At 39.9% G+C, this 26,222-nt stretch overlaps 1 protein-coding gene across 1 annotated transcript in view; it reads left to right on the top strand.

Annotated features, from left to right (window-relative positions):
• Positions 1-1,086: 1,086 nt before the first annotated feature.
• Positions 1,087-26,222, top strand: part of LOC124041874 (BMP/retinoic acid-inducible neural-specific protein 3-like) — a 106,200-nt gene continuing 81,064 nt past the window's right edge. Inside the window, exon 1 of the mRNA XM_046359971.1 lies at positions 1,087-1,771. The gene's annotated coding sequence lies outside the window, so the exon portion shown is untranslated. The remainder of the gene's footprint in view (positions 1,772-26,222) is intronic.

Here is a 26,222-nt window from a genome sequence, read left to right on the forward strand (position 1 = left end):
ATAATCGGTCGACCTCTATTAATTACCCTCAATTCGATGTGGGCAAAACGTGAGGTTGTGTAGTTTAGTAACACATACTGTCCACATGCAGGAAATTTGTGCAAATAATTTAAAATAATGTAATGTAGCTTTATTGGATAATCTCACAGCTAAATATGGTTAAATAACAAGTAAACTGAGAAACAGTCTTACTCTCGTGTCTCCATCTCTTTGCCTACTTACACTAGCGGTAATTCCCTGAGGTTCTCAACCTCTTCAACACACCACCACAATATGGGAGTGATTCAATCAGATTTTGGAACCAGTCCTATAGGATTCCAATACAAGAATCCAATTGAAAAAAACATATTAGATTTTGGAACCAATCTTATAGGATAAAATCCCAATAGGAGAGGTGCTATAGGATTCTATCCCCTAGGATAAAATCCTATAGGATGGGTTCTGAAATCTGATAGGATTTCTATTGGGGAATCTATTGGATTCTAATATGATTTTTTTATTACTAGGAATTTCAGAGGTTAAAAGGGAAGAGAAAGGAACGTTCTAAACAGGCACTTTTTGGGGGGTTCGAACCGGTTTAGAACTTTGAAAATCATTTGTTCCAACCCCTTTTCCAGACACTATAATCTATGCGAAGGTGCATTGAAGCCTTTCTGGCAGCTCATGTTGGCCCAATGCCCTACTTTATGTTGGTGTTTCCTTTATTTTGGCAGTTACCTGCATCTCTCTTCAGAAACTAGGTACTTTGTCAGTATGAATTCAGTTTGCCAGGAGTCACAACAAATTTGCAACACAAATTTGGCTAAAGTATTGGGGGAAGCATTTCTCTTTCATTAGCCAGGCTGTCCCTTCAGGCTTGCAGAGCTCCGTATATCCTCTCCTCTGCTTCCCCAACCCCCAGCCTACCATTTCCCCACTCTCTCTCCTCTTCTCATGTCCCTCTCCTTCCTTCCACATAGCATTATCGACCCCTCCTCCCTGTACTTTGCTCTGAGCTCAGCTCAACCAATCACGGTCGGGGAGGCGTGGCAACAAGAGTCGGTTTGACAGAGCAAAGAGATGTGTTCCTGAAAGACTTTGAGCAAGAGCAATCGTCAGTCCAGTGCTCATCCGAAGTGCTGGGCTTGAGAGTGAGTGATGACTGTAACAGGGGCAGCTGAAGCTTAGCTGTGTGGCTCACAGAAAAAGGTGTACATTGTATTTCTCTGCTTTGGTAGCAGGTGCAGGCTCTTTACTGAAGGGAGAGTTGCCTAAAAGGAAAAGAAGAGATATTTTGAGTGGATTTTATTCTGGTTCTTCTGACTGCTACACTATATATTATCATTAAGACCTGGAGGCATGTGGGACACTGGCACCTTTGACTTTTATCTTGCTGTTTCCTATTTCTGAAATCTTAGATGCATCCTTAGTTTTAAAATATTTTTGAGGTGTGCCTATTTTTGGTCTCAGCTGATTATCTCAAGCTAAATATACACTGTATTGTTGTGGACTTGACAGTGTTCTAGGGGCACCTTTGGACCCCAACTTGCAACCAACATTGACTAACTTGGCTATAGCAGTGAGAGGACAATGCCTGGATTATCCTATAATAAGCGACTCTATAACTTGCCTGTTGGAAGCTGCAAATGAATCAGGGACTGGAGGCTGTCGGTTAGCTGCTGGCTGCATTCCACCAGTTTGTCTGAAGACTGTAAACATCTTGACAACCTTCACTAGCTGGTAGGATACACGCACAACGAAAGAGACAACAGGATCACCCTTCACACTCTGGGTGAGATGCCATTGCTATTGCTTGCCTTGCTTCTATATAAATTTGTAATGTGCTTTAGAGTGCCTGAGTATTGATGTTATTATTTGCACAGTGACCTGGCTGGTGTGTATTATTAATAATGTTGAGTTAGTAGTCTGATTTTGTGTTTTTATCCAAAGAAGTTGTACATTCGTTATCAACCTGTCATTTTTTTTTTAACTTCAGACGTTCGCTTAGTTTACTCTTAAATTATCTCCTTAAATTATTACTCTGGTGCTATGATGCTAAATTATTGTATATTTTTTATTTGTGTGCAGTTTTTTGGTGATTTGAAACAGCTCATATCAATGGGGGTGTCCCCTATAGCCTGTGACGCATGAATTTTGATGTGCATAGGCTACTATATTCAGCAGAGGATTTGTGAATATTATGTTTTATACATGCTCCTCTGTGAATTTGCATTCAGTTCGTAAGCATCTCCAACTAGGCTTACTCAGTCCAGATCTCTCCCTGCCTTAGGCTTAGGGTATGATAATGGAGCAGAGGAGAGAGAGAGATTCAGGAGATTGCTGCAAAATCATTGAAAGTGCCTTCAAAACGTGAGATGCCCAGTGCTTTAACTTTCTGGTCAAGTGAGAATTCTTCAGCCAGTCATTTTAAATATAGCACCTCAAGAACAAAGCTTGAGAGATTTAACAAAACCACCCCACAGCTTTGTTGTTCACTGTATGGGTTTGCCTCCTCGCTGTGTGAACCTTGGATAACTGCCTGGGCATGGTGGAAGGAAAGGAAGAGGCAGTGTGTAGGTCAGTGCTTCCCTCTTGATATGGCCATGTGTCTCAAAGTATTTGTGCTCGTCAAAGGCCACAGGCAGCACTACCACTGTAGGAGGAAAGAACTGGACACTAGTGTGAGCAATCAGTCTATTGTTTTACATATGTTCATGAATCCTCTTTGCACATGATTTTGGCAGACTAGAATCATGCTGACATTTCAATCGGAGGGGGTATTTCATGCAATTTTTCATCAAATATAAAGCAGCTTTCTTTTTTGTCTAATCCGTGGAGGAAAATGTGTAAGCTGCTTCAGTGTATTTTTTAAGCTGTTGGTTCTAGGCGACTAAGCTGTTGGTTCTGTGCAATTCGTATTTGAATAGCGGATTCCTGGTGTTTGATTGTTATAAGTATTTATAAACAATGATGAAATAATTCTCTCTTTCCAATTACTTTAATTTGGTATTTTATTCACTAAGGGGTGGGATATGGGCATTGTTGAGAACATAAATATACAATGTTATCAAAATGAACACATTTACTAGAAAAAGAGTCCCTGTTTCTTTACAACAAAGCATCTCTGAGGGAGGTTGTCTGTCTTGTCCTCTATTTCCTGCCTGCTTTTATTGAACATCAAATGTACATGAATATCAGGGGCTTGCTACAGTGAGTAGTTACAACTAGTCTGCTTTTTAAAATCCCTGTGGAGAGAGAGACTTTTAGCTGCTCACCACCCTCCTCTTCCAGCAGTTGGGAAGGGAGAAGCAGATTCTTGACAGTTTTACTGCTTTTTCTCACCTACAGAGGGAGCATAGTACCACACAACGTTTAGCTGATCTGCCTCCAGCACTAAGCGATTCTTGAGCTCACTCTTTTTTTAAATGCAGTCTGAAACATGTATGATGCTTGGCTGAACTCTCTTAGAGAATGATAAATAACATTTTTAGAACGGGATATGTGCAATGTTTAAAGTAAATGCATTGATCTCAATTATTGAACATTACCACAGCAGAGATTCATTTGACTTGACATCCAAACCAAATTCATTGATTTTCAATGTTACTGTCAGCGGAGATTTAATCCCTCTGAGCCGCACAGGTTATGCTGCAGAAATGTACCATTTGTACTATCTTGACCCAGTTTAATGTTATTTTTTATTTGCAGCACTCTTTGGTGCACCATGAAGCCAGCTATCTAACTACAGTAGGCTATGTGAGTAGATGGGATACCACATGACGTGTGTGTGTGTGTGTGTGTGTGTGTGTGTGTGTGTGTGTGTGTGTGTGTGTGTGTGTGTGTGTGTGTGTGTGTGTGTGTGTGTGTGTGTGTGTGTGTGTGTGTGTGTGTGTGTGTGTGTGTGTGTGTGTGTGTGTGTGTGTGTGTGTGTGTGTGTGTGTGTGTGTGTGTGTGTGTGTGTGTGTGTGTGTGTGTGTGTGTGTGTGTGTGTGTGTGTGTGTGTGTGTGTGTGTGTGTGTGTGTGTGTGTGTGTGGTAAAAATGTAGTGCTCCTAAATGAATAAAACATTGATCAGGAGCCAAGGCAAACTCAATACAGTATATGCCTAGGCCTAGCAGTAGTACAGCTGGATTTTCATTTGGAGATCTTATTTCCCAGATCGAAGCTGCTGATTCAAAGTGGACTGGAATGGAACCAGTCTCTCGATGTGTCCGGAATGGCACCCTATTCCCTTTAGGGTCAAACGTAGTGCATTATAACAGGAATAGGGTGCCATTTCTCTCTGTAGTAGAACCATATCAGTACAGCAAAATCACTTGCCAAGAACATCTGTGCGGACATGATATTAGTCTTCCCCACCTTTTAGCAATCATTTGTGCCCAGGGAAGTTTGGGTCATTGATTACATTTCCATAATTGAGATTGAAGGATGGAGAGCTGTAGAAAATGAGATTGACAGAAGAGAGGGGAAACTTGGGTTGATCTCAACGAGTAGGGCCATTGTACACCAACTCTGTTCCACAAAGAGGGAAAAATATACTATCTTATACCCAAATATATGGCACAGTTAGGAGAGAGTGTCAATCGTTCTAATTTATTCATTGATGAGGAATTTTCCATCTTAATTTTTCCCCCTTATTATTGCTTGACTGGTTTGCATGTTTAATTAAATGTTAAATTCACAAGTTGAATTACCAAGCCTTCCCCTCATAACCTCTCTCTCCATTTCCTGACTTTCACAGAGAGAACCCCCTTTTAACTTACTCATTCATGCAGTGTAGAAAGCATGCATGTCAATACGAGTTCAGAGCTGACTGAGAACTTTGGAGTAGAATATATATGCATTTTTTTACCCGTAGATAAAATGGTGTGCAGTGAAAGTAAAACTCAAGTGTGTTTTAATCATTTCAAAGTGAAAATGGCTGATAGGATTTTGATGTCGATCAATCAATCTTGGTTAATTATTAAAGCACTCAAGACAAAAACAATGCCAGACTGATACAACAGAAAATCTAATTGAAATTCATTTTTCAAGGACTGGAATATGCAATGGATGTCGTAGCACTGCATATTCTATCCCAGGGGTCTCCAACAGGTCTCCAACAGCTCCAGTAGCTTGCAGCCCACATTTGAGCAGCTCGCCAAACAATTCTGAAAGGACATGCAATTATTCATATATTCCACCGCAACCTGCCATAAACAAATCTAAAAAGTATCAGAAACTACTAGCTACTATCTAATTAACGGAACATTGACATTACCCCACCGTGGTTAGCCACTATTAGCTTAAAAAGCTAAACCTAACACAATATCTGCCAATTAATTTCCAATACGTATTGCCCCTGTCTGTGTGTGTGGTGTGCATGTTTGTCTATCACTCTGTGTGTAGCCAGTTCTGATAACCGCATGTGGGTTGACAGAAATACTTTCCCCAAAACCTTCTGAATTAAATCTTAACTGCAAAGTAGGCTTACCTGGCAGAAGTATATTATGAGTAAGTATATAATTTATATCTATTATTTGGTATTTGCTAACTTTTCTATGAAATGAGCAGCATCAGTACAGAACCATCCTAGACCGGCACATTAGACAGCATATTCCTCACTAGCTAGATTATCGATTAAAGGGCCAGATGCAGAATTAAAGGGGAATTACATTGAAGTCTAAATATATTTGTTTTCTTCGAGACCTACAAAAAATTGCCTTCTGATTTAAGCATTGACATGGACTCTCAGAACATCCAATTGTATTTTTTCTCTATGAACAATTGCAATTTTGAGAGTGAAAAACAATAAAGCTAAAACCAGGAAAAATACAACTGAGAACATCATTTAGGAAAATATAAAACATAATTTGGGGGGGGAAATCACATTTTTTATTGAGTTGTTTATTAACCATTATTCTACCAGGTACTGTATATTGCCAGAAAACAGTGCACTGCTTTCTCCTGCACACCTGGGGAAGACTTGCAGGGGAGAAGAGAAGAATGTGCCTATTTGAAAGCTAGAAAAAAATGTCACTCACAACGTGTCTCTTTTCATAAAAGTAGCTCTCATGCAAGAAAAGGTTGGAAAGGTTCCAGTCCTTGAAAATGAATAAAATAATATTTCCAAATGAGTGAAACAAAGGACGGTTTTTTGGGGTGAGAAATTGGAAACTGAAATGAATCAGCACTCTATAACACAGGCTACTTATAAAGGATGCTTTTGCAATTGGGCCAAAAACTAGGATTTGTCTGTTTGTGTTGGAACATACAGTACACTCAATGGTTGACTGTTTCATAGCTGAGGCTCATCAATAAAGCCTCTGTTTGCATCCCAAATGGCATCCTATTCCCTAGATTGTGCCCTACTTTTGACCAAAGCCCTGTAGACCCTGGTGAAAAGTATTGCACTATATAGGGAATAGGGTGCCATTTGAGATTCAGCCACTGAGTCGTGACTGCAGGCTGGTAATTTGAGACAGGAAATAATCCTGCAGCAACAGGAAATGTGGATTGTAATTCATGAACATTTTTGTAGGGGTTTATTTAAAAAATGAATAAGTGAAAATCAAGTCTGACATTTTTACACATTTCAGAAGACTTTAATTCAAATATATTACAAGTTTTATATGTCCTGCATTGCAGAAAAGTTATCCTGTAACACATGGTGATCAGATTAAGATCCTACATCAGGATGTTTCAGGGTCACTGAAGAGACTAGCTTAGCATCCTTAGCTCCATGACAAGTAAAACACAATTGAGGTGACTGTACTGTATAAAGGCTAACCCTGAGCAAGGCCTTAAAGTCAAGTTACAGTATGGTTCAAATAGGAAATTCATATTTATATCATTTTATACTGGGTGCACTTATTAGATGTGCTTCAGCAGTCAACAATCTGATTTAAAAGATGGGAAATTCCAACTCAAGAGGAGTTCTCATTCATGTGGAAAAGGGTAGTAGCAGTAACAGCTAAATTAGATACAAGTTCATGGCCTTTTTTATCACACTGTATCTAGATTATGTAATAAAGCAGTACATTCTGGGAGATGATGTGGAAGCCCTTTGATCGTATGAGGGTGGTAGTACCCCCATCCTTTAACGCAGGGCAAGATAACTAGATTCAACTGCAGGCTAAATCTTCTTAGGAACGGATGGTCGGGGTGCCGGACAATAAAGTAATTTGTACTCTTTCTAAATTGACCACAAGAAATGGAAAATGACAATAATTTCATACCTTGATTCAATTGAAATACGATCACTTATGTCTCTTTTTGTTACTAGTAGGAATATTTCCTTTTTTTTTTTTTTTTTTTGCAGAATTCCTGGTAATTTGACAGTATTTGTTGACCCAAAACTAAAATCCCCAAAATATATCTCAATTTATTTCTCTAAAAACTTTTGCGGAACAAACAAATATCACTTACGGGCCGATTTTGTCCCACAGGCCGCCTGCAGACGACCATTGCTTTAATGAGTCAAACCTCTTGTTCTGCAAGGTGTTCTTCTCTTCTTATTATGAATTATAGAAAGAAAAAGTTCTCAATGTTATTGCAACGAGCATATAAAGGTTTATATCATTTTTACAGTATAATGTATGCCCCAAGATCATTTTTTATGTCAACAAATAGAGTGATTGTGGTATGTTGTGTAGATCCTTAGGCCATATAGTTTGAATCCAAGCACAGTGGTGGTGGATCCTAGTTTTATTGGGTTCTACTAAAGCCTATAAAATATCTGCTGTTGGACGAAAGACAAGATTTGTGTAATATAAACAGCCTACACTGCTGATAAAGATGGCACGTTTAGTGTCTTGAAAAAACAAACTGTTTAAATACCACCAATAACTTTTTTGTCAGCCTTTATTGTTTAATGGTGAGGTTCAAGATGGCATCAATCATCAAAACGTGGAAATTCCAGATTATCCTGGTCAAGGGTCCGTGGCGAAAAATTATTTATTGGACTAGGAGTCAAGGATCAGAAGAGACCAGGCAGCAACCAGGGATGTGTCCCAAACGGCACTCTGTTCCCTACACAGTGCCCTACTTTTCACCAGAACCCTATGGGCCCTTGTCAAAAGTAGTGCATTATATAGAGAATATGGTGTCATTTGGGACACAGACTTAGTTGATTCATGCTGCAGCTGGGCACAGGTGGAGGTTCCACCAATCAGCCCCAACAGCAGGCTTCTTTCACTGCATTTTAATTGAGTACTAAGAGGATGCCAGCCATCAGAGACCACAAGCTGTAAGCCATTACAGTTGGAGGCAGGGTCTGATGGCCCACAGATTGACTTGATTTTGATTGTCCAAGCGAGTGAGGAAGATCTGTCCCAAGCGGAATTTACTGAATTCTATGATTTCCAGTAGATGAAAATAACGAATAACTGTAATTCTGAGTAAATGCTTGAAAGTATGTGGACCAGAATGCTAGGTCCAAAAATGTATCTTCATTATTTGACCTAGCCAGAATGTGGACATTTTGTTCTTCTGTAAGTGCAGTCCTTTTCCCCATCGCAATTTGAAGCCTGGGACTGGCTATTGTCATCCATTACCACATACAATATGACTGAGTGAGAGTACGGAGAACTGGGCTGCTCTGCTCTAGGTATTGGGAATTGGAACAGTACTGCATAAGCCCCATATCAAGCTTCCACCACCCTTGTTCTCAACCAATGATGTATATAAACTATGGATTGCTGATGCTATGTATTGGCCAATGAGAGGCTTTGAAGCCACCGGTCAGACATATTAGCACTGCCCAGTAGGAGCATTCTCAATAGGAATGAATGGAATTGTACAGTATTTTAATTAAATGTTTCAAGGACAAAATTACATGTATTTAAAGGGAAATGTAAAAATAATGTAAACTTCATAATCATCATCTCTAGTACCACCCCACACGTAAAAATAGGAAGATAAGTGTTTCCAATGAAATGCCTACTCACAATTGGTAAAAATCACACTCTGCACACCGATGATGTTCCTATTTTTTACTACAAAACATAAAAACGCAGCAATTTCACATATGCTGATGTTGGGGTAATGCTGGATATGATGAATATTAAGTTGTAAAATGTTGACTTTTCCTTTTCAGTATTTTTGTTGTAGTGGGAACAGTAACATTATTAGTCATATCTAAAAATTATACTTGAAGTAAAATATGTTTGTGTGACCAAAAGTATGTGGAAACTTGTTGTGGAAACTTGTTCGTCGAACATCTCATTCCAAAATCATGGGCAATAATTTTGAGTTGGTCCCCCTTTTGCTGATATAACAGCCTCCATTCTTCTGGGAAGGCTTTCCACTAGATGTTGGAACATTGCTGCGGGGACTTGATTCCATTCAGTCACAAGCATTAGGGAGGTCGGTCACTGATGTTGGGCGATTAGACCTGTCTCACAGTCGGTGTTCCAATTTATCCCAAAGGTGTTTGGTGAGGTTGAGGTCAGAGCTCTGTGCAGGCCTGTCAAGTTCTTCCACATCGATCTCGACACACCATTTTTGTATGGACCTTGATTTGTGTATGGGGGCATTGTCATGATGAAACAGCAAAAGCACAGAATTGTCTAAAATGTCATTGTATGTTCTAGCATTAAGATTTCCCTTCACTGTAACTAAGGGGCCTAATCCGTACCATGAAAAACAGTCCCAGACCTTTCCTCCTCCACCAAACTTTACAGTTGGCACAATGCATTTGGGTAGGTAGTGTTCTCCTGGTATCCGCCAAACCCAGCTGGACCACTGCAGGAAAGGAAGACCCAGAGCTACCTCTCCTGCAGATGATAAGTTAATTAGAGTTAAACCTATTAAGGATCCGCCCCTTTTCTTCAATTTTCACTCAAAATTACATACCCAAATCTAACTGCCTGTAGCTCAGGACCTGAAGCAAGGATATGCATATTCTTGATACCATTTGAAAGGAAACACTTTGAAGTTTGTGGAAAAGTGAAATTAATGTAGGAGAATATAACACATTAGATCTGATGTGCCATATTTAAATGCAAGAGAAAGGCCATCAAACAATAGCATGGTATTATTTCACTGTACTAGCTACTGTAAATAAGACAGTGCAGTTAGATTAACACGAGTCTAAGCTTTCTGCCAATCTCAGATATGTCTATGTCCTGGGAAATGTTCTTGTTACTTACAACCTTATGCTAATCGCATTAGCCTACGTTAGCTCAACCGTCCCGCAGGGGACCCACTGATCCTGTGGAGGTTTAACTGCACCTCAGATTGCAGCCCAAATAAATGCCTTACAGAGTTCAATTGACAGGCACATCTGAACATCAACTGTTCAGAGGAGACTGTGTCAATCAGGCCTTCATGGTTGAATTACTGCAAAGAAACCACTACCAAAGGACACTAATAAAAAGAAGAGACTTGCTTGAGCCAAGAAACACGAGCAATTTTTTAAAATATTTATTTATTTATTTCACCTTTATTTAACCAGGTAGGCTAGTTGAGAACAAGTTCTCATTTGCAACTGCGACCTGGCCAAGATAAAAGCAAAGTGTGAACAGACAACACAGAGTTACACATGGAATAAACAATTAACAAGTCAGTAACACAGTAGAAAAAAAAATGGGCAGTCTATATACAATGTGTGCAAAAGGCATGAGGAGGTAGGCGAATAATACAGTTTTGCAGATTAACACTGGAGTGATAAATGATCAGGTCATGTACAGGTAGAGATATTGGTGTGCAAAAGAGCAGAAAAATAAATAAATAAAAACAGTATAAAAAAAGTATGGGAATGAGGTAGGTGAAAATGGGTGGGCTATTTTCCTATAGGTGAGCAATGGACATTAGACCGATGGAAATGTGTCCTTTTTTGGGGAGAGGGTTTGTGAGATGCAGAGTAGGTGAACGGATGATCTCTGCATGTGTGGTTCTCATCATGAAGCATGGAGGTGTGATGGTGTGGGGGTGCTTTGCTGGTGACACTGTCAGTGATTTATAATAATAATAATATAATAATATATGCCATTTAGCAGACGCTTTTATCCAAAGCGATGTGTGCATACATTCTACGTATGGGTGGTCCCGGGAATCGAACCCACTACCCTGGCGTTACAAGCGCCATGCTCTACCAACTGAGCTACAGAAGATTTATATAGTACTTAAGGCACACTTAACCAGCATTGCTACCACAGCATTCTCCAGCGATACGCCATCCCATCTGGTTTGCGATTAGTGGGACTATCATTTGTTTTTCAACAGGACAATGACCCAACACACCTCCAGGCTGTGAAAGGGCTATTTGACCAAGAAGGAGAGTGATGGAGCGCTGCATCAGATGACATGGCCTCAACAATCACCCGACTTCAACCCACTTGAAGATGGTTTGGGATGAGTTGGACAGCAGAGTAAAGGAAAAGCAGCCAACAAGTGCTCAGCATATGTGGGTACACTGTCATCAAGGCAACGGGTGGCTTCTATGAAGAATTCAAAATCTAAAATATATTTCATGTGTTGTTTCATAGTTTTAATTGCAATTGCAATATTGCACTGACCACATCTGCAGTCCTCATGCCTTCTTCTTGTTCACGCAGATGAGCAGGGATCCTGGGTATGTTTTTTTGTGTGCTTTTCAGAGTCAGAAGGCCTCTTTAGTGTCCTAAGTTTCATAACTGTGACCTTAATTGCTTACCGTCTGTAAAACTGTTAGTGTCTTAACGACCGTTCCACAGGTGCATGTTCATTAATTGTTTTTGGTTCATTGAATGAGCATGGGAAACAGTGGTTAAACTCTTGACAATGAAGTTCTGCGAAGTTATTTTGATTTTTACGAATTATCTTTGAAAGACAGGGTCCTGAAAAAGGGACGATTCCTTTTTGCTGAGTTTATGTTCCCTGATAGAGTAGAATAGTGGCCTTTGTTGGTCAACCAGTAGCACTTGGTAGATTTGGAAATCTCTTCGCGGTTATTATTAAGCCAAGTCTTTCCCTTTTTAAGCTCATGCAGTAGTTGGTGTGAAAACAATGCAGCGTGGATAGTTTTCACTATCTCCCTGATGCATTGGTACCAAGGGAACATTTGAATATTGTACGCATGCTGTAATTAGATTAGTATTCGCATGCTCTTCGAAAATGGTAGGGTTGTAATCAGATGCCGAGTTGTGTACTGTATAGATAGACTTCTTGTGGCACTGTACTGCTGATGACACAGTATTTACCGAATTATAATGAGTAAGACAACACATTATACACAAGTAGATGTATTTATTATTTCATACCTGTTTTTCCAAACCAAGAGACCTCTTTGACTGGGCACTTGTTTTTATGACACCTGTCTCAAATAATTCATATTTACTGCCTCTTCTATAGAGGCCTATGTAGTACATGGAGCTGTTTTTACAGAGAAGTGGACCACTGTGTGTTTGGATGGGTAATTAATTAAAGCTGACTGTACTTTCATGTATGGTGCGGCCACACTTCCCACAACAGGCTGGATGTATATTACTGTTTATTTTATTATTCCTATTGCTTCCCTTTCTGACTTCATGACATAAGATAGGCCTATGTATCAATAACTGAAATACGTGGATTGATTTATGCATTTTTTTCATGGTTGTGACTTTCCATTCACAATTGCTCTTGGATGCCAGAGTGGTTACCAAATATTGAAGGTTACTTCCTGTAGATAGCTTTTTTCAGTACATTTTGGCAACTTGCGCATAAACAATAGCTGAAATGGCATTGTACAGTCATCAATTTATTTCATTTAGGGATAAGACAAACATAAAAATACATCCCGCAGTTTTAGATAAGCCCTGCACCGGGGGGGGGGTGGCCTATATTGCAAATTTGACATTTAGTGTTAAACCTCTAGTATGTGATGTGAGGAAGATCTTTGGAGGATTTACCCTTGGACTTTGTTTTCATGAATTATACATTGTGCAGAGAGAGACAAGTAGATACTGTATGTTCTTGCTATTCCTTTCACTTCTTGATACTGACTGCTTTTGCCAGTCCTTCATTATCTTTTCTCCTGTAGCCCACGATACTTAGACCTGGCTGCACTTTTGGATTAGAGAGATTCTCATCGCTGTCACTTGCTTATCTATTTCTTCCCTCTTGAAATAAAGCTTAGCCAGACGTGTGATGCCCTCAAGATTACCAGTAGGCAGGTATGGAAATCCTTGACCGATGAGATGTCCTTTGTCTGAGCTTCACCTGTGCTGCTCCTTAGCCTATCCAGAAAATGTTGTCGGTATCTTAAGCCTTTAGAAGGCGTTCGCCAACAGATCCTGAAGCATATTCAAACTGTCATCTCTCTTATTTAATTAAAACCTCAACGTTGTGTACACTCACTTTCGCGTGACAGACATCCATTTACTCACAGAATACTTGAAAGCCATTGCCTTCATTCTGCCCACTCTAACTTCCTGCCTTACCTGTCAGTCAGGAGAATTCATGCCTCTGGTTCCCTCTTCGTCGTTCTAATGTTCCTAAAAGTCCACATAGGACTTATTCTGCCTTTTTGCATGCCAATGATATCAAGTGACACATGGGGAGAAAAATAGAACTCTGAGAGATGGAGCAGTGAGGTGACAGAGCGATTTGATGTCTAAATATAGGATCCCTGCCTTTGCACATATTTCATTCAGACACCCCACAAAAGGGAAGTGGTCTATGTGGAAATTGACTCATCCTGTTGGAGTCTGCATTTTTTTTTCATCTCATGGGTTCAAAAGACTGTGCGTCTGTTTTTCCCGTCTTCACTTTTCCCTCTGTGCAGTGGTTTGCTAAATGACTCATGTTTCCTCTCGCAATACCTACAGGCATACATCAGCCACAGCAGGATTAAGCTGAATGTGAGCACGATTTAAGGGCTTTAGCAACTGTCTCCCCATACATCTTAATAGAATTCGCATGGCCTTCTGTTTGGGCTAAATACGGTCCTGTCTTGATATTTCTCCTGACGTTTATACGAAATGAAGGTGTTTAAGTTGACAACTGGCTTACTTGCTTATGGGCAGGGCAGAAATTAGTCAATTAAATAGTTGGTTTGGCTCAGTAATATTTCTACCATCTTTTATTCTGTCTCTCTGAAAAAAAATATATAAAATAAAAATCAAACTGAACCAATAGAGTACAGTATATTCATTTTGTAAGCACTAATATCCAATGAGTTGTACAACAAGCCCTCATATAGCCTCATAGTCACAGACAATGTGAGCTGGGCAGAAGAATAAAAGCAGTGTAGCGTAAAACGCATTTAAAAAAAATAATGCCCCCATGATTGAAAGTGGAAATGAACCACCATGTTGTTTTAAACACTGTCAGTTCACCGAATACTAAAAGGTCAAACCATTGTGTGAAATGAGTCCAGATAGAAAGGTCATTGAGATACTTTGTTTCTTAATAGATTTGGCTGGAACCATAATGGCTTCTTGTTTCTCTTATTATCTAAGATAATAATATGGACTGCCAGCCCTTTTGTTCTTGCTCCAGTGGACACACTGTAATCACTCTTTGTGAATTTGGAGAGAGGATGGTATACACTTACAAAAAAACACGTGAAAAAAACGACGTGAAATGTTCATTTTTTAGTCACGTGTGACGTTTCACATTTGAACAAATCATGTGAAAAAGGTCACATGGGAAAACAGACATATAAGTCAGACACGTGAAGTTTGACAGATTTTTCACATGATTCATGTGGTTTCCAAACATTTTATGTGATATTCTAAATTTCACATGTGCTTTTGTAAGTGGTGGGATTAGAACCCAGGTTTCCCTGCAGAGAAGCCGAGGTCTTGACCATTCGACCAAGAGGACAAACACTAGTTTTGAAGTCGCAGGTGGGATACCCCAACACATGACCATGAGCAACCATAACCGATTCATGTCTGCTACACCTTCCCATGTGGGTTTTCACATTTCAATGTGAAGTAGGGCTGTCAAACAATAAAAAATGTATTGAGTTTTTATCGCAGGATTTGCTGTGATTGATCACAAATAATCGCAAATTCAGAATTTGTTCAAATTGAGCTGTTAATTATGATTTTTTTAAATAAAAAGCTTAACAAGAATATTTCTGTTTTGATTTTGTCAGTTAGCAAAATTTACAAACAATTCACCTTGTTTTCACATCGCATTGTTGTTTTTAGCTGTATAGATGATGTATTACGTTTTCAGTTTATTTTGAACGCTTTCAGAAAATGCAATAATCAAAAATTGTGCACTAAAATTACAAAAAGTCAATTTCAGTCAACTGGCAACACTAATTTGAACATGTTAAAGAGGATAAATAAGGCGACAAGGAGCACTAGCTTCTCTGTTCTTTTCACTGGGCTTCTTTCAACGGTCACTGTCAAATGTATGAAGAAGAGAGGTGTGTGCCTGCAGCAGTAACACACCCAGTGGATGGCTCAGAAATAACAAATCATTCTTTTTAACACACTTAAATTATTATACTCAGGTAAACTGCTACCTTTTTACAGAATGACATTAAAGAATTTGTAATCTCATATGTGAAAACATTGCTACTACAACATGTTAACCAAACCTTTTCACATGTAAGGGGAATAACACTTTCACCACCACAAGCGAAATTGTAATTACACATGTGAAAGTTAGATTTTCAAATGTGAATGTTTCTTAAACAGTACCAGTCAAAGGTTTGGACACACCAACTCATCCAAGGGGTTTTCTTTATTTGGACTATTTTATACATTGTAGAATAATAGTGAAGACATCACAACTATGAAATAACACTTATGGAATCACGTAGTAACCAAATAAGTGTTAAACAAATCTAAATATATTTTATATTTGAGATTCCTCGAAGTAGCCAACAATTGCCTTGATGACAGCTTTGCACACTCTTGGCATTCTCTCAACCTTCATGAGGTAGTCACCTGGAATGCATGTGAGTTAACGGGTGTGCCTTGTTAAAAGTTCATATATAACATACTAATCAGGGGAAATGGAAACCAGGTGTGTGTAATCAGATAAGACAGCCCAGGGTTGAGGATAATGAATCCCGTTCACTGAAGCCTAGAAAGCCGGTGACGTAGACCCCCGGAACTGGTGAACAGAATGAGCAGCAGTATCGAAAGGATTTGTGACAGATTGGACATGATTTGGAAAGGCACACATCTGTCTATATAAGGTCAACACTGTTGACAGCGTATGTCAGAGCAAAAACTAAGCCATGAGGTTGAAGGAATAGTCCGTAGAGCTCCGAGACAGGATTGTGAAGAGGATCCGATCTGGGGAAGGGTATCCAAAAATGTCTGCGGCATTGAAGGTCCCCAAGAACTCAGTGGCTCCGTTATTCTTAAATGGAAGAAATTTGGAACCACCAAAACTCTTCCTATAGCTGACAGCCCGGCCAAATTGAGCAATCGGGGGAGAAGGGCCTTGGTCAGGGAGGTGACCAAGAAACCGATGGTCACTCTGATAGAGTCCCTCTGTTGAGATGGGAGAACCTTCCTAAAGGACAACCTCTTCTCCTCTCTACAGCACTCCACCAATCAGGCCTTTATGGTAGAGTGGTCAGATGGATGTCAACCCTAAGTAAAAGGCACATGACAGCCCTAAAGGACTCTCAGACCATGAGAAACTAGATTCTCTGGTCTGATGAAACCAAGTTTGAACTCTTTGGCCAATACCTTCCCAAGAGTGAAGCATGGTGGTGGTAGCATCATGCTGTGGGGATGTTCTTCAGCGGCAGGGACTGGGAGACTAGTCAGGATCGAGGGAAAGATGAATGGAGCAAAGTACAAATAGATCCTTGATGAAAATCTGCTCCAGAGCACTCAAGACCTCAGACTGGGGCAAAGGTTCACCTTCCAACAGGACAATGACCCTAAGCACACAGCCAAGACAATACAGGAGTGGCTTTGGGACAAGTCTCTGAATGTCCTTGAGTGGCTCAGCCAGAGACCGAACCCGATCGAACATCTCTGGAGAGACCTGAAAATATCTGTGCAGCGATAATCCCCTTCCAACCTGAGAGAGCTTGAGAGGATTTGCCAAGCTTGTAGCGTCATACCCAAGAAGAATCTAGGCTGTAATCGCTGCCAAAGGTGCTTCAACAAAGTACTGAGTAAAGGAAATGAATAGTTACGTAATTGTGAGATTTATGTTATTTGGATGCAGTGTTCCAGTACTGCGGTATAGACTTTCCCTTGCCCCAGGGTACACTGTCAGCAGAAGTTCTTTATTGCCCCTCCCAATCTATTCCTTTACCTTCTTTGACTGATGACTGATGACTGAACATGCTCTTTCACCTTACATAAATAACATTTTAGTGCAGTGGGCAGTACCTGTACAGACACCTGTACCATGTAAGCTATAGAGTTTAAATGTATTCAATTTTGAGTTTGCATACATCACAGAAGACTGAAATATAACTTTGTGCCATGCTTGCATTGTTGCACATAGTAGCCCAAGACTGCCACACAGCTCCCCTGGACTGCAGCGCAGAAGAAATAGCACACAGAGAGAAACTCTCACAACTCAGCCCATACTGTACACAGAACAGTGCGGCAAAAACAATCAGAGCTGCAGTAGGCCTATATGCAAATAGACCATTGCCATATATGGATCTGTGCCATTTACTTTGAACTGGACTGTATTTACAGCATGAGCGGTCGTGAGTAGATTGTTTTGAGATCGAAGCGAGAGCAGCATGTAGCCACGTGCACATATATATATATTTTTTTTTACTTTTTAAATTTTACCCCTCTTTTTCTACCCAATTTCGTGGTATCCAATTGTTAGTAGTTACTATCTTGTCTCATCGCTACAACTCCCATACGGGCTCGGGAGAGACGAAGGTCGAGAGCCATGCATCCTCCAAAACACAACCCAACCAAGGTTGACTGCTTCTTAACACAGCATGCATCCAACTCGGAAGCCAGCCGCACCAATGTGTCGGAGGAAACACCTTGCGACCTGGTCAGCATGCACTGCGCAAAGAAACAAGGATATCCCTGCCGGCCAAACCCTCCCTCACCCGGACGACGCTAGGTCAATTGTGCGTCGCACCATGGACCTCTCGGTCAGGGCCGGCTGCGACAGAGCCTGGGCTCGAACCCAGAGTCTCTGGTGGCACCACCCGGGAGGCCTTTGTGTGCACATTTTGTTCGTTTCCTTTGCTAGTTAGTGAGTTAATAGCCCAGTTATAGATCATTTGTAGTTAGCAATAGGGGAGTGATTGCTTCCTTCAAGAACACAAAACATGTACATTTCTAGATATCTTTGAAAAGCGAGTCAGATAAAGAGCTTTTTAGGCAGAGAGTCGGATAGTTTGTCTGATTCTCTGTCATAATGGTATGGGAATAATAATGTATTTTATTTTGTAAAGTGGTTTCTTGCATCAATCAACACAAAAACATTTTCAGTCACCTCCTTGTCTAAAAGACAAGTGGTTAAACATGTTAATGTCAAGCTCTGCATGTTTTTTCAAAAGCCTCGTGCAATTTAGGCCTACATTGAACACAACACATTGGCTGCTTCTGTGGGCTGAATGATAGAACAGCTGATTTCATGTTAAAATGTTATAGGAGGCATTTTCTCCATTGTTTTTTTATGGTGGTGTTTTTCTTTGCCACTAGTTAGCATCTTCTGTCCTTGTTTTTAGAGTAGCTACATGTATACCACCCTGGCATGCGTAAATTAAGCATAGCTGTTTGCTATCCCATGACAGACCAGGCAGAAATGATGAAATTTGAGTCTGGGAGTCCACAAACTCAACCCATTGAAGACATGCCAGTGTCACCTCAGTTGTTTGTTGTCCCGAGAGGAAAAACAATGCAGAATGCATTTGTTAGCTCATAAAATATAACCCAGTTTCACATGTTGGAACATGTTTGCATGGTGTGAAGTTTAATTTTCATCCCCCTATGATAATAGCAATTATCAGACTGTAAATGAAGCTCCGCCATATCAGTAGAACACACAGTCTAGCTTCAGAGTGGTTGTGGGTTTTGAACGTTGCAATGAAGAAATAAAGGGAGAGGCATTATTTCTAAAACATATCCCGTCATCCACTGCTATATCCTAACACATCAGATAAGTTGTGCTGTCCACAGTCAGTAAAAATATCAGACAGACCTCAAATAAGATAATATCCAAAGCTACTGTCGATGCAAACCCTACAAAGGAGCAGAATCCGATAAGGAAAAGGGGAGACATCTTCAAACATTAGGTTACTACACAAGCCTCATCTGTTAGAGTCACTGCTGTGTCTGTCTACCTTGGAGGAATCATTTTAAAGGCTTTGCTATGCAGGTTTGATCTGAAGATAAGATAAGTCAGATAAATTCTGACCGATGCATTGATTTTAATGTTAATTTGAGTTTCATTTGTCAATCTGCAGTATTGAAGTCTTGAACTAGAGATGACTGACTTTGTTACAATGTAGGAGGAAAAACTGTTCCATAGAATTTTGACATGAGCATTCTGAGACATTATTGTAAACCGATAGTTCAACACTTAATTGAAAATCATGAACAATTTATATTGTGCTGTGTCAGCAATGCACACTGAAAATGTTCCCTGGTGGCCCTGCTATATTGCAAATGCCCATCTTGACTCATCACTTATATCAACCACAGTGCATACACAGTTCTTGGCAATATACCTCAACTTTATGCACATTTTTTTAATAAAACCAAGTTTGTTGGTTGTGAATATTAACTGTGTTAACTTTTACATGTATCATGGACTGAATCACTCCTACAAAAAAATACGGCTCCTCTGAAGTTATTCTCAAACATGGTATGTCTATTATATCTTTACCAATGTTGGGTGTCTTATTTGAGTGGGTGAGATAAAAAGGTTAAGACTGTAAGCTTGTGCAGTGAACTGCACTCTTAGAAGTGAAGGAGCCTCAAATAATATTTTGATGTTCAAACGATTGCCACTGTGGGGTCAAAAAGGTTCTTCGGGGAACCCCCTTTGACAAGATTCTTCAAAGAATGTTTTTGTAATGGGAGGGGTTAATGTATTGTAGCGGTGGTAGCCTATCAGAAGATTAGAGGCGTGGCTTATTGGAGCCATGGCTTTCATAGTTATTTTTGCCCACCCATGAGTGTAAATGTCATTCATGTTAAGTTTGTACACTGAAAATGTAAATTGTATTTTAATAGTTATGCATAGTACATGTTATAATATTAATAAGATTTACATTGCTGATTACATATAGTAATAAAGTAGTAACTATTCTAACATTGTGATTTGCCTTTGAGGAACTCCTACATCTCTGTAAGCCTCATTGAAGCTACACAACTGTCAATGTTCAACCTTAACATGTGATGACAATACAACAGAACAAATGAACAGGAATGACATTACCATCACGGGTGGCCAAAAATAATATCTCAAAGCCCCTAAGCCATGCCTCCAATCTTCTGATTTGATTTGGGTCATATCTTAAAGGAATTATCTATTGTTTTCAGATTTCTATGAAATAGGACCTACATTTACTTACTATATCTCGTTTTCCATGCAATAGTTATATGTGAATATTAAAAAATATGCATAAAAAAATATATTTTCACAGCAGAGATGTGTTTCCATGAAATTGACTTGTTGCAGAAAAAAGGCTATGCGCGATGACGTAGTTTCCACCACATTTTCAAATCTACTGTTGGTCTTGTCCCAAAAAAAGCTTGCAGATACTGTGCGGGTGGATAGCCTACATGATATTATTATGGACAAAAGAGCGAGATCATTTTTATTTGTTAAAAGGCATGTAAGCATCAATCATCATGTCTCCAGAATAAGACCATGGATATTTATTGGAAAGGAGCGTCAATCACAGAGTGCACGTTCATCCCCTTTTGAAGTCCATCATAACTTATTTAATCTATAGCCTAATAAACGGTATTCTTTCCCAAGTCGTAGTGGGAGGACCACACAACATATCATCGCGTGACTCCAAGTTTACTTCAATATAGTTATTATAGCAATATTTACTCTGTCTGAGAAGTAGTTGGTGAACCAGGTGAGAAAGTCATTTGAGAAACCAAGGCTGTTGAGTCTGCCGATAAGAATGTGGTGATTGACAGAGTCGAAAGCCTTGGCCAGGTCAATGAATACAGCTGCACAATATTGTCTCTTGTCGATGGCGGTTATGATATCATATAGGACCTTGAGCATGGCTGAGATGCACCCATGACAAGCTCGGAAACCAGATTGCATAGCGGAGAAGGTACGGTGGGAATCGAAATGGCCGGTGATCTGTATGTTAACTTGGTTTCGAAGACCTTAGAAAGGCAGGGTATGATAGATATAGTTCTGTAGCAGTTTGGTACTAGAATGTCTCCCCCTTTGAAGAGGGGTATGACCACGGCAGTTTTCCAATCTTTGGAGATCTCAGATGATACGAAAGAGAGGTTGAACATGCTAGTAATAGGGGTTGCAATATTTTCGGGTGGGTAATTTTCTGATTTGTAGGGGTCCAGATTTTGTAGTTCTTTCAGAACATCAGCTATCTGGATTTGGGAGAAATGGGGGAGGCTTTGGCAAGTAGCTGTGGGGGCTGCATGCTGTTGACCGTGGTAGGGGTAGCCAGGTGGAAAACATGGCTAGCCGTAGAAAAATGCTTATTGAAATTCTCAATTATCGCAGATTTATCGGTGGTGACACTGTTTCCTAGCCTCAGTGCAGTGGGCAGGTGGGAGGAGGAGTACTTATTCTCCATGGACTTTACAGTGTCCCAGAACTTTTTGGAGTTTGTGCTACAGGATGCAAATTTCTGTTTTTCTTTCCTAACTGCCTGTGTATATTGGTTCCTTGGTAGAGCATGGCGCTTCTAACGCCAGAGTAGTGGGTTCGATCCCCGGGACCACCCATACGTAGAATGTATGCACACATGACTGTAAGTCGCTTTGGATAAAAGCGTCTGCTAAATGGCATATATTATTATATTATTATTATATTATATTATTATTATATTATTATTATTATTATTATTATTATTATTTATTATTATTATTATTATTATATTATTATTATTATTATTATATTATTATTATTATTATTATTATTATTATTATTATTATATTATCTTGTGCAGTACGCGACATGGTGTTTTTGTGCTGGTCAAGAGCAGTCAGGTCTGGAGTGCTTATTTAAGATGGTGAGGAAAGCACTTTTAAAGAATAGCCAGGCATCCTCTACTGATGGAATGAGGTCAATATCCTTCCAGGATATTTTGTGCACCAGTTTCGGAGGTCTACCTCACCAGCCTCGAGGCATCACTGAACTGTCTCATTAAGCACACTTGATTCCAATTCCCCTGATTTAGTAATTGTATTTACAGTTGAAGTCGGAAGTTTACATACACCTCAATTCATTTTTTCACAATTCCTGACATTTAATGCTTGTAAAAATCCCCTGTCTTAGGTCAGATAGGATCACCACTTTATTTTAAGAATGTGGAATGTCAGAATAATAGTAGAGAGAATGATTTATTTCAGCTTTTATTTATTTCATCACATTGCCAGTGGGTACGAAGTTTACTTAGACTCAATTAGTATTTGGTAGCATTGACTTTAAATTGTTTAACTTGGGTCAAACGTTTCGGGTAGCCTTCCACAAGCTTCCCACAATAAGTTGGGTGAATTTTGGCCCATTCCCCTTAACAGAGCTGGTGTAACTGTGTCAGGTTTGTAGGCCTGCACGCACACACTTTTTGAGTTCTGCCCACACATTTTCTATAGGATGGAGGTCAGGACTATGTGATGGCCACTCCAATACCTTGACTTTGTTATTCCTAAAGCCATTTTGCCACAACTTTGGAAGTATGCTTGGGGTCATTGTCCATTTGGAAGACCCATTTGCGATCAAACTTTAACTTTCTGACCTATGTCTTGAGATGTTGCTTCAATAGATCCACATAATTTTCCCTCCTCATGATCACGTCTATTTTGAGAAGTGCACCAGTCCCTCCTGCAGCAAAGTACCCCCACAACATGGTGCTGCCACCCCATGTTTCACAGTTGGGATGGTGTTCTTTGGCTTGCAAGCCTCCCCCTTTTTACTCCAAACATAACGATGGTCATTATGGCCATTTTTGATTCATCAGACCAGTGTCACGCCTTGGTCATTGTATTTTGTGTTTTCGTTATATTTTTGGTCAGGCCAGGGTGTGACATGGGTTTATGTTGTTGTATTTCGTATTGGGGTTTTTGTATTATTGGGATTGCGGCTGAGTAGGGGTGTTGTATGGGCTTGGCTGCCTGAGGAGGTTCTCAATCAGAGTCAGGTGATTCTCGTTGTCTCTGATTGGGAACCGTATTTAGGTAGCCTGGGTTTCGCTGTGTATTTTGTGGGTGATTGTTCCTGTCTCTGTGTAGTTTCACCAGATAGGCTGTAATAGGTTTCACGTTCTGTTTGTTGTTTTCATATTTGTTAAGTTATTTCATGTATCACGATCTTTGTTCATTAAAGACATGAGTAACCACTATGCTGCATTTCGGTCAGACTCTCTTTTGACAAACGAAGAACGCCGTTACAACCAGAGGACATTTCTCCAAAAAGTATGATCTTTGTCCCCATGTGCATTTGCAAAGCGTAGTCTGGCTTTGTTATGTCAGTTTGGAGCAGTGGCATCTTTCTTGCTGAGTGGCTTTTCAGGTTATATCGATATAGGACTTGTTTTACTGTGGATATATATAATTTTGTACTTGTTTCCTCCAAGATCTTCACAGGGTCCTTTGCTGTTGTTCTGGGATTGATTTGCACTTTTCGCACCAAAGGGCACTCCTTCCTGAGCGGTCCCGTGGTGTTTATACAGATGAACGTGGTACCTTCAAGCGTTGGGAATTGCTCCTAAGGATGAACCAGACTTGTGGAAGTCTACAATTTTCTTTCTGAGGTCTTGGCTGATTTCTTTCGATTTTCCCATGGTGTCAAGCAAAGAGGTACTGAGTTTGAAGGTAGGTCTTGAAATACATCCACAGGTACACCTCCAATTGACTCAAATTATGTCAATTAGCCTATCAGAAGCTTCAAAAGCCATGACATAATTTTCTGGAATTTTCCAAGCTGTTTAAAGCCACAGTCAACTTAGTGTATGTAAACTTCTGTCCACTGGACTTGTGATACAGTGAATTTTATTTAAATAATCTGTCTGTAAACAATTGGAAAAATGACTTGTGTCATGCACATAATAGATGTCCTAACCGACTTGCCAAAACTATAGTTTGTTAACAAGAAATTTGTGGAGTGGTTGAAAAACGAGTTTTAATGACTCCAACTTAAATGTGTGTTAACTTCCGACATCAACTGTATGTGCTCTCTGTTCACCCTTGTCTTGTCGGTTATTGTTCCCATGTCCATTGGTCTTGTGAATACCTGTGCTTTGAGGTTTCGGATTTCGTGCTGCTTGTATTGTGTACTCGCTTTTACTTTTCTCGTCCTGTGTATTATTGTGCACTTGTTATTACGGGTCTCGTCTTGTGTATTGTTGCGCACTTGTTATTACGGGTCTCGTCCTGTGTATTGTTGTGCACTTGTTATTACGGGTCTCGTCCTGTGTATTGTTGCGCACTTGTTATTACGGGTCTCGTCCTGTGTATTGTTGCGCACTTGTTATTACGGGTCTCGTCCTGTGTATTGTTGTGCACTTGTTATTACGGGTCTCTGCCTGTGTATTGTTGTGCACTTGTTATTACGGGTCTCGTCCTGTGTATTGCTGTGCACTTGTTTTTACGGGTCTCGGCCTGTGTATTGTTGTGCACTTGTTATTACGGGTCTCGTCCTGTGTATTTGTTGGAGGTTTAACCTCGCTCTTTTATTTGGGTTACATCCCTGTGTTTTTGTATACGTGTTCGTTTTGGGCTTCGTCCTTGTGCCTTTTCATGGCATGTTGTATTTTGGGGTATTAAAGTATTAAAGCCCCCTATTACGTATTTCTGCACTGGTCTCCAGTCATTTATAAAAATACAATTACTGATCAGGTGAATTGGAATCAGGTGTGCGTAATAAGACAGTTCAGTGATGCCTAAAGGCAGGTGACAGTAGACCTCCGGAACTGGTGCACGGAATGAGCAGGAGTACCGGGAGAATTTTTATTTTATTTCACCTTTATTTAACCAGGTAGGCCAGTTGAAAACATGTTCTCATTTACAACTGCGACCTGGCGATCCATCTGCAAAGTTACAGGCAAATTTGCTGTTTCCCTTGGGCCTATTGTGAAATGTTACTTTACTCACATAAAACGGTTAGAAAGAATCATGGTGAATATGAGTGAAATAGTTTTACTTTAAAAAAAAATTAAGTTTGTTAAAAAGCAGCTTTTCAGTGTTGGAATGCTGTGGGCGTACCCCAAAAACAGAATGGTGTGGGCGTACCCCAACAACAGAATGGTGTGGGTGTATACCAGGATATAAAAAATATTAATGCGAGTCGACTGCTGATTGGCCAGCTTATCCTGCTCTAGACCGCTGATTGGGATGGTTTTTTAAAGTGTTTTTTAAACCAATTTATGCTTTGGCCACAAATAGGAGAATAGGGCGAGTCAAAAACATTATTTGGGTATGAGTTAACACAATATGAACTATTGAAAGTGAGATTTACTTTAACCCAGTTACTTTAACCCAGAATCAACAACCCAACCTGGCTCTTTTTAAAGAAAACAACCCTACTAAGTTACCCAATGCCTCCAACCCAGGAATTGGGTCATCCAAACAACCCAGCGTTTTTAAGTGTAGGCAAGATTGAAGATACTGTAGCTACATAGCGACTTAATATGTCACCTAATAATTTTCATTATAAGTAAACATCATTACCATCACAATAAACGTTTCTGAATTAAAACAGGAGGCTACAGGAACCAATGTTGATTTATTCAACATGGCTATTAAAATAGCACTGATAGGAATGGGGGATTGTTTACAAATTGCTAGCTATCCGATAAATCCAGTGCCGAAAACCTTCTGAGTCTGGCAGCGCAACAAATCCGCACGCACCAGCAAAAAGGTTCCTCCGGGAACTCTTTGCTACATTTAAACATTAAAGTTTCCTCCAAGAACCCCTCAACTTACCAAGGGTGCAAATATTAACCCATTGACTGCAATGGTTTCTTGAGGAACTCCAGGGTTCAGATCACAGATGTGTGCCTTAAATTGAGTATGAGCTGAACATGCAAAGCTGAAAGAATTTCAGAAAATGCCTGTGGATACTGGGTTTTTACTCAAAACAAAAATTCTGCTTCCATGTTATCTCTTGATTCATTTTTTATAGACTTTGGAATTCGGAAAGTTCATATCCACCGTGGGGCACAGTGGTGC

This window comes from Oncorhynchus gorbuscha, linkage group LG08 (genome assembly GCF_021184085.1).
Source record: "Oncorhynchus gorbuscha isolate QuinsamMale2020 ecotype Even-year linkage group LG08, OgorEven_v1.0, whole genome shotgun sequence".
Classification (NCBI taxonomy): Eukaryota; Metazoa; Chordata; class Actinopteri; order Salmoniformes; family Salmonidae; genus Oncorhynchus; species Oncorhynchus gorbuscha.